We start from the raw sequence: 12857 nt of genomic DNA on the forward strand, positions 1-12857 counted from the left end.
TTCATTTTAATAAAAATAAATTCAAATCTTTTCTCAATCTGTTGCAATGTCTGTAATGATGATCTAAGCATTAATACTTATTTTGAGATGGTCTTTCATCAACAATATATAGACCTATTACTGTATACTGGGGTAGACATATAATAGGTAATAGTCATATAAATGAATGTTTTGACAATAATGAAATTGCCAAATTAATGAATAATGAAATTGTGACCTCATATTTCACTTTAAAAAATGTGACAGGAACTAATCATTTCATTTCATAAGCCTAACAGCAGGAGTACATACACACAGATCTCCTGCTACTGGGTTTTTATGTGTTTTCCCTACTCAGCATACTGCAGTTACTGTCCGTTTTCCTATACACAATACACAGTGCTCTCACCATTGACGTGTGACCTTTACAAATGATGTATGTTGGGAGAATGGACATTTGCCTAGTTAACATCACTGTGTGAAAAATAACCAGCGAATATTTTATTTATTCTCCAAAACTTCTAGCAAATATATTTCTCTAACATGACCTAAAATTACAGCTAGGTTAGATGTTCAGAAATGGTTGCACTTTTGTAAAATATGAGTGAGGGCAAGGCATAGCTAGCCAACTCCCCGTGTTAATTGAATGGAGATTTGACCGAAAATATTGGTATCGGACCGCCACTTCTGAAGGATGCCACACAAAAACGGTAAAAGCTACATTTAAATTAATCTAAATAGGTTCTAGAAAATAAAGTTTTGTAACATGTCCTAAATTTTTAGCTAATTTAGATGTTTGGAGAGGGTCGCACTTTTGTGTTTTAGGAAGGATATGTAAACGACAGATAACAAAAAAAATATGAAGAAATTATTTCCAAACCGTGTTAAGTCAACAATCATTATGTTGCTCATTTTGAAGAATGCTGGTTAACAAAAAGCAGGTCTTTGTCTCATTTCGTGAACAAAAGTACACATACCATTGTTTCCTTTCATTTCCTTTATAATCGGTTACCCAACTGAAGCTATAAATACCAGCTTTATTGCGATGTCGCACATTGAAAACAGACACTTGTTCACAACCAGAGAAGATCTGATTTAATCAGTTGAGCTGCTTCAATGAGTGTTATCTTGGTTTAATAGCTTTTAATGGGGTTTAATCCTGCAAAGGTCGAGATGAGTTCTACTGTAGACATGACTGCATCATGGGGGGCTTACTCAGTGGTATATACTGAAGATACATCAGTACCAAGAGTTACTTCAAGTAATTACCATCAGTACCATGAGTTACTTCAGCAGTATTATCTACTGAAGATAGCATCAGTATCCAGAGTTATTTCAACAGTGCTATCTACTGAAGACAGTATCAGTACCAAGAGTTACTTCAACAGTGCTATCTACTGAAGATAACATCAATATCAAGAGTTACTTCAACAGTGTTATCTACTGAAGATAACATCAATATCAAGAGTTAGTTCAACAGTGTTATCTACTTAAAACAGTATCAGTACCAAGAGATACTTCAACAGTGCTATCTACTGAATATATCAGTACCAAGAGCATGAGTTAATTCAAGCAATACCTATTTAAATTAGGATCAGTAACAAAAGTTACTTCAACAGTGCTATCTACTAAAGATAACGTCGATACCAAGAGTTCATTCAACAGTGCTATCTATTGAAGATAGATCTACTGAAGACAGCATCAGTAGTTACTTCAACAATGCTATCTACTGAAGACAGCATCAATATCAAGAGTTACTTCAACAGTGCTTTCTACTGAAGATAGATCTACTGAAGACAATATCACTTACTTCAACAGTGCTATCTACTAAAGATAACGTCGATACCAAGAGTTCATTCAACAGTGCTATCTATTGAAGATAGATCTACTGAAGACAGCATCAGTAGTTACTTCAACAATGCTATCTACTGAAGACAGCATCAATATCAAGAGTTACTTCAACAGTGCTTTCTACTGAAGATAGATCTACTGAAGACAATATCACTTACTTCAACAGTGCTATCTACTAAAGATAACATCAATACCAAGAGTTCATTCAACAGTGCTATCTATTGAAGATAGATCTACTGAAGACAGCATCAGTAGTTACTTCAACAATGCTATCTACTGAAGACAGCATCAATATCAAGAGTTACTTCAACAGTGCTTTCTACTGAAGATAGATCTACTGAAGACAATATCACTTACTTCAACAGTGCTATCTACTAAAGATAACGTCGATACCAAGAGTTCATTCAACAGTGCTATCTATTGAAGATAGATCTACTGAAGACAGCATCAGTAGTTACTTCAACAATGCTATCTACTGAAGACAGCATCAATATCAAGAGTTACTTCAACAGTGCTTTCTACTGAAGATAGATCTACTGAAGACAATATCACTTACTTCAACAGTGCTATCTACTAAAGATAACGTCGATACCAAGAGTTCATTCAACAGTGCTATCTATTGAAGATAGATCTACTGAAGACAGCATCAGTAGTTACTTCAACAATGCTATCTACTGAAGACAGCATCAATATCAAGAGTTACTTCAACAGTGCTTTCTACTGAAGATAGATCTACTGAAGACAATATCACTTACTTCAACAGTGCTATCTACTAAAGATAACGTCGATACCAAGAGTTCATTCAACAGTGCTATCTATTGAAGATAGATCTACTGAAGACAGCATCAGTAGTTACTTCAACAATGCTATCTACTGAAGACAGCATCAATATCAAGAGTTACTTCAACAGTGCTTTCTACTGAAGATAGATCTACTGAAGACAATATCACTTACTTCAACAGTGCTATCTACTAAAGATAACGTCGATACCAAGAGTTCATTCAACAGTGCTATCTATTGAAGATAGATCTACTGAAGACAGCATCAGTAGTTACTTCAACAATGCTATCTACTGAAGACAGCATCAATATCAAGAGTTACTTCAACAGTGCTTTCTACTGAAGATAGATCTACTGAAGACAATATCACTTACTTCAACAGTGCTATCTACTAAAGATAACGTCGATACCAAGAGTTCATTCAACAGTGCTATCTATTGAAGATAGATCTACTGAAGACAGCATCAGTAGTTACTTCAACAATGCTATCTACTGAAGACAGCATCAATATCAAGAGTTACTTCAACAGTGCTTTCTACTGAAGATAGATCTACTGAAGACAATATCACTTACTTCAACAGCGCTATCTACTGAAGATAACGTCGATACCAAGAGTTCATTCAACAGTGCTATCTACTGAAGATAACATCAATACCAAGAGTTCATTCAACAGTGCTATCTACTGAAGATAACATCAATACCAAGAGTTACTTCAACAGTGCTATCGACTGAAGATAGCATCAATACCAAGAGTTACTTCAACAGTGCTATCTACTGAAGATAACATCAATACCAAGAGTTCATTCAACAGTGCTATCTACTGAAGATAGCATCAATACCAAGAGTTACTTCAACAGTGCTATCTACTGAAGATAGCATCAATACCAAGAGTTACTTCAACAGTGCTATCTACTGAAGATAGCATCAATATCAAGAGTTACTTCAACAGTGATATCTACTGAAGATAGCATCAATACCAAGAGTTACTTCAACAGTGCTATCTACTGAAGATAGCATCAATACCAAGAGTTACTTCAACAGTGCTATCTACTGAAGATAGCATCAATACCAAGAGTTCATTCAACAGTGCTATCTACTGAAGATAGCATCAATATCAAGAGTTCATTCAACAGTGCTATCTACTGAAGATAGCATCAGTACCAAGAGTTACTTCAACAGTGCTATCTACTGAAGATAGCACCAATACCAAGAGTTACTTCAACAGTGCTATCTACTGAAGATAGCATCAGTACCAAGAGTTACTTCAACAGTGCTATCTACTGAAGATAGCATCAATATCAAGAGTTACTTCAACAGTGCTATCTACTGAAGATATCATCAATACCAAGAGTTACTTCAACAGTGCTATCTACTGAAGATAGCACCAATAACAAGAGTTACTTCAACAGTGCTATCTACTGAAGATAGCATCAGTACCAAGAGTTACTTCAACAGTGCTATCTACTGAAGATAGCACCAATACCAAGAGTTACTTCAACAGTGCTATCTACTGAAGATAGCATCAGTACCAAGAGTTACTTCAACAGTGCTATCTACTGAAGATAGCATCAATATCAAGAGTTACTTCAACAGTGCTATCTACTGAAGATATCATCAATACCAAGAGTTACTTCAACAGTGCTATCTACTGAAGATAGCACCAATACCAAGAGTTACTTCAACAGTGCTATCTACTGAAGATAGCATCAGTACCAAGAGTTACTTCAACAGTGCTATCTACTGAAGATAGCATCAATATCAAGAGTTACTTCAACAGTGCTATCTACTGAAGATATCATCAATACCAAGAGTTACTTCAACAGTGCTATCTACTGAAGATAGCATCAATATCCAGAGTTACTTCAACAGTGCTATCTACTGAAGATAGCATCAATATCCAGAGTTACTTCAACAGTGCTATCTACTGAAGATAGCGTCAATATCCAGAGTTACTTCAACAGTGCTATCTCCTGAAGATAGATCTACTGAAGACAGCATCAGTACCCAAAGTTACTTCAACAGTGCTATTCTACTGAAGATAGCATCAATATCAAGAGTTACTTCAACAGTGCTATCTACTGAAGATAGTATCAATAGTCACCATTAGTTACTTCAACATTGTTATCTACTGAAGGAATCATCAGCATTATGGTTACTTAAAATTACTTCAATAATGCTAACTACTGAAGATAGCATCAATATCAAGAGTTACTTCAACAGTGCTATCTACTGAAGATAGCATCAATACCAAGAATTACTTCTACAGTGCTATCTACTGAAGATATCATCAATACCAAGAGTTACTTCAACAGTGCTATCTACTGAAGATAGCATCAATATCAAGAGTTACTTCAACAGTGCTATCTACTGAAGATATCATCAATACCAAGAGTTACTTCAACAGTGCTATCTACTGAAAATAGCATCAATACAATGAGTTTACAACAGTGTTTTCTTCTGAAGGTATCATCAGTACTGTAGATACTTATCACTGTAAAAACAGTGTTTAGCGATTAAACACTTTTCTAAATACAATTTTACTTAAACAGTACTATCTACTGAAGATATCATCAATACCATGAGTTACTTCAATAGAGCTATCTACTGAAGATAGCATCAATATCATGAGTTACTTCTACGGTGCTATCTACTGAAGATAGCATCAATACCAAGAGTTCATTCAACAATGCTATCTACTGAAGATAACATCAATACCAAGAGTTCATTCAACAGTGCTATCTACTGAAGATAACATCAATACCAAGAGTTACTTCAACAGTGCTATCGACTGAAGATAGCATCAATACCAAGAGTTACTTCAACAGTGCTATCTACTGAAGATAACATCAATACCAAGAGTTCATTCAACAGTGCTATCTACTGAAGATAGCATCAATACCAAGAGTTACTTCAACAGTGCTATCTACTGAAGATAACATCAATACCAAGAGTTCATTCAACAGTGCTATCTACTGAAGATAGCATCAATACCAAGAGTTCATTCAACAGTGCTATCTACTGAAGATAACATCAATACCAAGAGTTACTTCAACAGTGCTATCGACTGAAGATAGCATCAATACCAAGAGTTACTTCAACAGTGCTATCTACTGAAGATAGCATCAATACCAAGAGTTACTTCAACAGTGCTATCTACTGAAGATATCATCAATACCAAGAGTTACTTCAACAGTGCTATCTACTGAAGATAGCACCAATACCAAGAGTTACTTCAACAGTGCTATCTACTGAAGATAGCATCAGTACCAAGAGTTACTTCAACAGTGCTATCTACTGAAGATAGCACCAATACCAAGAGTTACTTCAACAGTGCTATCTACTGAAGATAGCATCAGTACCAAGAGTTACTTCAACAGTGCTATCTACTGAAGATAGCATCAATATCAAGAGTTACTTCAACAGTGCTATCTACTGAAGATATCATCAATACCAAGAGTTACTTCAACAGTGCTATCTACTGAAGATAGCACCAATACCAAGAGTTACTTCAACAGTGCTATCTACTGAAGATAGCATCAGTACCAAGAGTTACTTCAACAGTGCTATCTACTGAAGATAGCATCAATATCAAGAGTTACTTCAACAGTGCTATCTACTGAAGATATCATCAATACCAAGAGTTACTTCAACAGTGCTATCTACTGAAGATAGCATCAATATCCAGAGTTACTTCAACAGTGCTATCTACTGAAGATAGCATCAATACCAAGAGTTACTTCAACAGTGCTATCTACTGTAGATAGCATCAATACAAAGAGTTACTTCAACAGTGGTATATACTGTATCTACTGAAGATAGCATCAATACAAAGAGTTACTTCAACAGTGGTATCTATTGAAGATAGCATCAATACCAAGAGTTACTTCAACAGTGCTATCTACTGTAGATAGCATCAATACAAAGAGTTACTTCAACAGTGGTATCTATTGAAGATAGCATCAATACCAAGAGTTACTTCAACAGTGCTATCTACTGAAGATATCATCAATACAATCAGTACTGTAGTTACTTATCACTGTAAAAACAGTGTTTAGCGATTAAACACTTTTCTAAACACAATTTTGCCACCACTTTGTAAACATGTTTAAAAGCTAAACATCATGTGTCAAATTTCTCAAAAATCTGTAAGATTTAATTTTAAATCTAATACTCGATTGGCCCCTAATCACATTCCTTTAGGATTTGTTTTAAATGCAGTAGCGGCACCAGGATTTTGTTGGGGTGGGGGATGTGAAGGTGGGCAAAGTGAATTTCAGGGGGTCCTGGGGTTCAGATTGGGGCATTTTCTCCACTCACATCATCCACTACTGTAGTTCCTACAAACACAAATGATTGAAAACACAATGCTTTTTTCAAAAAAAATGCATATAAAGTTGTATTTTGTTGCATTTTTATATTTAAATTTAATGTAATTTCTTTAGCTTCAAGAAAGTACAAGGAGTTGATGACAGTATACAATTGCAAACAGTGTGGTGAATTGTTTCACATTCAACAACAGACCCAACCAGTAAAGATATCTCCTTAAACATGAACAACAACAACAAATTTGATTTTGACCAACAAAAAAAAAGGTGAAGTGTAAAAACAGCCCTTTAGTATAGGTCACAATCAGCATTTTTCTATTGAGTAAAAAGCTGGCTTTTGAGCCGGGTTGGGGATTAAAAATTACCAGTAGAAAATGCCGTCCTCCAGTATTTGACCGCGGTGAGCAGAAATATTCCGGTTTAATCTCTAACGGGAATGATTCTTTATTATACCGTACGTTCAATAGAAAAACGCTGAATGTGACACGATCAAGGGTAATGAGTACACGTGTTGGTAATTTTCAATGACAAGTTTTTTACATCATTTTCTGGCATTTTACGAATGCTACACTTTGATGTAAACCCCGTAAAAAATATCAGACATCTGGTTACCGAGTAATGAGCATTTGTCAATGGCTGAAAACAATATAAAACAAAAATTTTAACACTGGTTTTTGCCAGTATCTCAAAACAATATTAGACTCATTCCCCTTGATCTTGTAAAAAAAAAGGAAGGTTTTATTACAAACTCTAATGGTGACCCGCAGGCCAAATTGCTAGAATTGTACATTAAACACACCTAAACAGACACAATGCTATTTGCAGGCAGCAGCTTAATCAGCGCCAATATTGCAACATTGAAACAAACAACTATACAAACATCCAATCCAACCCAACCACATCCCCAGTTAGGCAATGAGGATAAAGTGCCTTGCCCAAGGACACAACACGTTGGCACAAGCGGGGCTCGAACTCACAACCTATGCATTATGAGTCGGGCACTTCTCCACTCGGCCACACGTGCTCCCGTGTCACATATACGTATAAAATATTCACAGTAAAAATATAACATGTGTAAGAACTTATACAACCAAAATATACCATGATATACACTTAAAAGTAGGTTATAAAAGTACAAAACATAAAAACTGAATATTATAAAGATTAAAAAAAAAAAAAAACTTAAAGGAGTATTTCTTGATCCTAGCATCCTCTTTTTATGACATTTTTCAGTAGATATCCACGAAAAAAGCTTATTCCCAAAATTTCAATTTTTGCATTTGTGAGTTATGCATGATTATGTGTATTACACTACCCCATAGACAATGTGTTGTAGTTTCATTCTTGTATACCAGAACGAAATTTAAATTTCACGATATCTTTGCTAAGCAAATAAATCTGCAAGAATTTTTTTGTTCATAAACATAAACATTATGTAGCCAGAGGTTTCCAGTGATATAAAAATATCAACTTTTTTTGAGACAAGTGGGGATGATGCTGTGGATAACGAAATGCCCTTTTAATGTAAAAATTACATTGGACAAAAACAGGTAAACCACAATTAATGAAAGGATGCAATGATTTCAAAATGAGAAAATATTATTACATTCCTTACACACACCCCAATCAGTGTGTGTTTGCCGCCAACCGAGGACAGTGTGTATTGCTATCTAACCGCGGATGTGTGTATCATGTTTTCATCGCCTATCCATGGACTAAAATGGCAGATGTTTTGTTGTGTATGATATGAAATGGAATTTTATCTATCAATTGCTGACTGTAGTTTTTACATGTATGGTCCGCAGTTTTGAGCAAATATCACTAATGCATTTAGCATGCATTTGAGGTCTTTTGCAGCAGTTTGAGACTGAGGACTGTCCTTGGTTGTAGGCGAGTCCGCAGTTTAGGGTGAAAAATCTTGTGTGTGTCCTCGTTTGCCGACAAACATGTACGCATACCATGCAGGTACATACACATGACCAAAATTGCAAAAAAGTGAAAATTGAAGCGTAAACAAAAACATACAATCCAAACAATTAACTCAGTAAGAATCAACTAAATCACAATGATCATAAAATACAAAACTGTATATAAACAATAGTTACTTCAAACTAAAGTATAAGCATAACCAAAATTGCACAAAATTATACAAACTTGTAAACACATTGCACATGATGTATTATCACATGCACAAAATGAACTTGAAATGCAATATCTCAACTTCTGCATAAAAATAACTACAATCTGTCTTGTCTCAAGTTGAGAGTAATGCCATGTTGGATGTTGCACTGGCAGATTTGAATCGTGCACTAACGTAAATCCATAGGCGTAGAGGCAATTTGTTCATACACTGGCAACATTTAAGCACGTAAATGCACTGATTTACATCTGCCACTGAGACATCCAACATGGTCTTACTCTCAACTTGAGATGAGACATTAGAGTGCATAATTGTTAGAAATATTACAAGCTTTGGAGTACAAGAAACATAGTGAGGGAATGCTTAGATTTTAATTATTAACCAGACAATGTAGCCCAAGCCTCTTTCAATGTGTATTGCTATGTATTTTAACGGTTAGACCGTATTAAAAAAAAAAAAAAAAAACAGGCTTCATTCTCCGACTTTACCAGATTTAGAATAAGAAAATATTGCTTAGTAACATGTTACATATCCAGGTTACATATGTGACATGGTCTGGTCCATGGGGGAGGCTAAGCTTTACTATACCCTACCACATTTGGCCGTCGCCGAAGCTACCCTAGTTTTAGCCCTGCTACACCGACGGCGTGAAACTCAATGATATGATTACATTGAATGATGTATGGATTAACTCAGTGCAATAAATCAATCACTTAATTCAGCAAATTAAATAAACGAACGAGAGAGATTCAAAACAACATTATAGTAATTTAATTAATAATGCCACTATATAATGAAGAAGAGGAACATTTAGTACATTTTAAATTTAATTAATATTCATAATTATTACTTTGCTTCCCATAATCAGCCAGGAATCATAATCTGCATAATGATCAGTTTCCATTCATAAATTATCTTATTTAAGAGATAAAAAATTATTAATCAACTTAAGAACATTAAATAAAAACTTTTAACAACAGTCAGTCATTAATTATAATATGTAAATTTTCTGATGCACACGAGGAAGGTTACCGTTGTTGCAGGGCTACAGCGACTTCGCCGTTTGATAATTAATCAATTAATTAACGTTCTTAAACAATTAACTTTTATCAATATTCAGTCATTAATATTATGCCCATGAGGAAGGGTATCGTTGTTGCAGGGCTACAGCGACATCGCCGTTTGATAATTAATCAATTAATTAACAAACAAACAAACAAACAAACAAACTTTATAAATATTCACCCATTAATGCGATGCCTATGAGGAAGGTTATCGTTGTTGCAGGGCTACAGCGACATCGCCGTGTGAACTTTGAACGACAAATTCTCAACAACCCTACTACCGATTTCCATGATTTTTGTACCAAATTTCTTCTTTTTAAAAGACCTTGCTAAGTATAAATGATAAAATTATCATGATACGCCGTTCATAAACGCCCTACCACTCACAAGCTTGACTTTACATTGACCGCGTTCTTACGTTCAATACAAATCTGAATAAAGATGGAAGATAATTACAAGTTCTGTTTCATTCACAATGTTTTGTTGAACTTGTCTTATGAAATGTCTTATGATGCTTATTTTTTCACCTAATTAGTCAGAACTGTATGAGCGATGAATGACCATTTTCTTCTTAATTAACTTTTCAGTGGCCACGGTCGGTCCTGTTTTTATTTATAACAACTGCAAAGTATGAAATCACATAAACCAGTGTATACGTCGTTCATAAAAGGCCCCAACCATACCCAGGTGCAAAAGTTCTGTTTCTTCTTAATTAATTTTTCAGTGGTCACGGTCCTGTTTTTATTTATAATATCTGGAAATTATGAAATCACATAAACCAATGTATACGTCGTTCATAAAATGCCCCAACCAGTGACACCCAGGTGCAAACTAAGTTCTGTGTACGACGTATTATGCGCTTACTAATGACAACTTAACTTAATATTTGCTCTTGTCAACAAACAAGCAACTCCCCATTTCACATGTGCATCATATGTATATCGCCCAAGCATTATCATCTACAATCCAACGATCACTTGTATCAATATGCAAATATATGATTCAATACGTGCATGTTGATTAATAGGGATTAGTTTTTAACGGCTTTTTAATAGTCGGGCATGGGCGGGCGACGCGTAAATAAACATGTGTTGGTTAATCCTAAAACCAAGCAGGTCATTAATTTTTATTCTTTAAATAATCAAATAATAAAAAATCATTCATGGCGTCGCTGTAGCACGGCAACAGCGGCACCTTCACCCAATGGCAAGGTATAGGTTAGCGGCGTCACTGTAGCACGGTAACAGCGATACCTTCCTCCTCTTCATTACATTTATTTGCTAACATGATCAAGTCATTACAAAGTACGCAAAAAGTCTAGCTTTGCGCCGTCGCTGTAGCACAGCAACAACGATAGCTTCGCGCCGTCGGTGTAGCCCAGTAAAAAGGTATAGCTTCGCGCCGTCGCTGTAGCACGGCAACAGCGATACCTTCGCGCCGTCGGTGTAGCCCAGTAAAAAGGTATAGCTTCGCGCCGTCGCTGTAGCACGGCAACAGCGATACCTTCCTCCCCTACTTTAATTTGGTGACATGACCAAATAAGGTATACCTCAGTGCCGTCGGTGTTACCATACGGAAATAGGTATACTTTCGCGCCGTCGGTTTAGCCCCTCAAAAGTCTAGCTTCAAGCGCCGTCGCTGTAGCACGGCAACAACGACACCTGCCAGGCTGTCGGTGTAGCCCATTAAAAGGTATAGCCGGCCGCCGCTGTAGCACAGGAACAGCGATACCTTCCCGCCGTCGGTGTAGCCCTGTAAAAAAGGTCTAGCTTCACGCCGTCGCTGTAGCACGGCAACACCGATATCTTCGCGCCGTCGGTGTAGCCCTGTAAAAAGTTATAGCTTCGCGCCGTCGCTGTAGCACGGCAACAGCGATACCTACCTCCCCTACATTCATTTGGTGACATGACCAAATAAGGTATACCTCAGTGCCGTCGGTGTTACCATATGGAAATAGGTATACCTTCGCGTCGTCGGTTTAGCCCCTCAAAAAATTCTAACTTTACGCCGTCGCTGTAGCACGGCAACAACAACACCTTCGCGCCGTCGGTGTAGCCCATTAAAAGGTATAGCCGCGCGTCGTGTGCACGGCAACAGCGATACCTTCAGCGCCGCCGGTGTAGCCCTGTAAAAAAGGTCTAGCTTTGCGCCGTCGCTGTAGCACGGCAACAACGATACCTTCCTCCACCACACGCATTTGCTAATACGCCAACTTTAACAATTAGGCCTACATAAGGTGCACCTTTGCACCGTCGGTGTAGCCCTTTACGGAAATAGGTCTACCTTACGCCCGTCGGTGTAGGCCCCTCATAAAAGTCTAGCCCGGCGCCGTCGCTGTAGCACAGCAACAGCGATATTTTCTTGACGTCGCTGTAGCACAGCAACAACGATACCTTCATTCACCATCACATCAATATTCAATATTATGATACGTATTTACTCCATGAAATAAATGCTACTCATTCTTAATCAAACCACTCATTAACAATTAACATTCCTCTTATCAATATAACTTTAATCAATCATTGTTAATTACTTACAACAACCCTCTTATCCCTCACACTCATTATTATGTCATAATTACTAATTAACTACCATCGCCCTCTAATCCAGCATAATAATTAGAATTATATAATCATTCACAACCAATTAAAATCGGCCTCTTATACGTCACACTAATTAATTAAATCATGCTTATTAACATCATCTTTTGATGCGA

Source organism: Amphiura filiformis, chromosome 15 (genome assembly GCF_039555335.1).
Source record: "Amphiura filiformis chromosome 15, Afil_fr2py, whole genome shotgun sequence".
NCBI lineage: Eukaryota > Metazoa > Echinodermata > Ophiuroidea > Amphilepidida > Amphiuridae > Amphiura > Amphiura filiformis.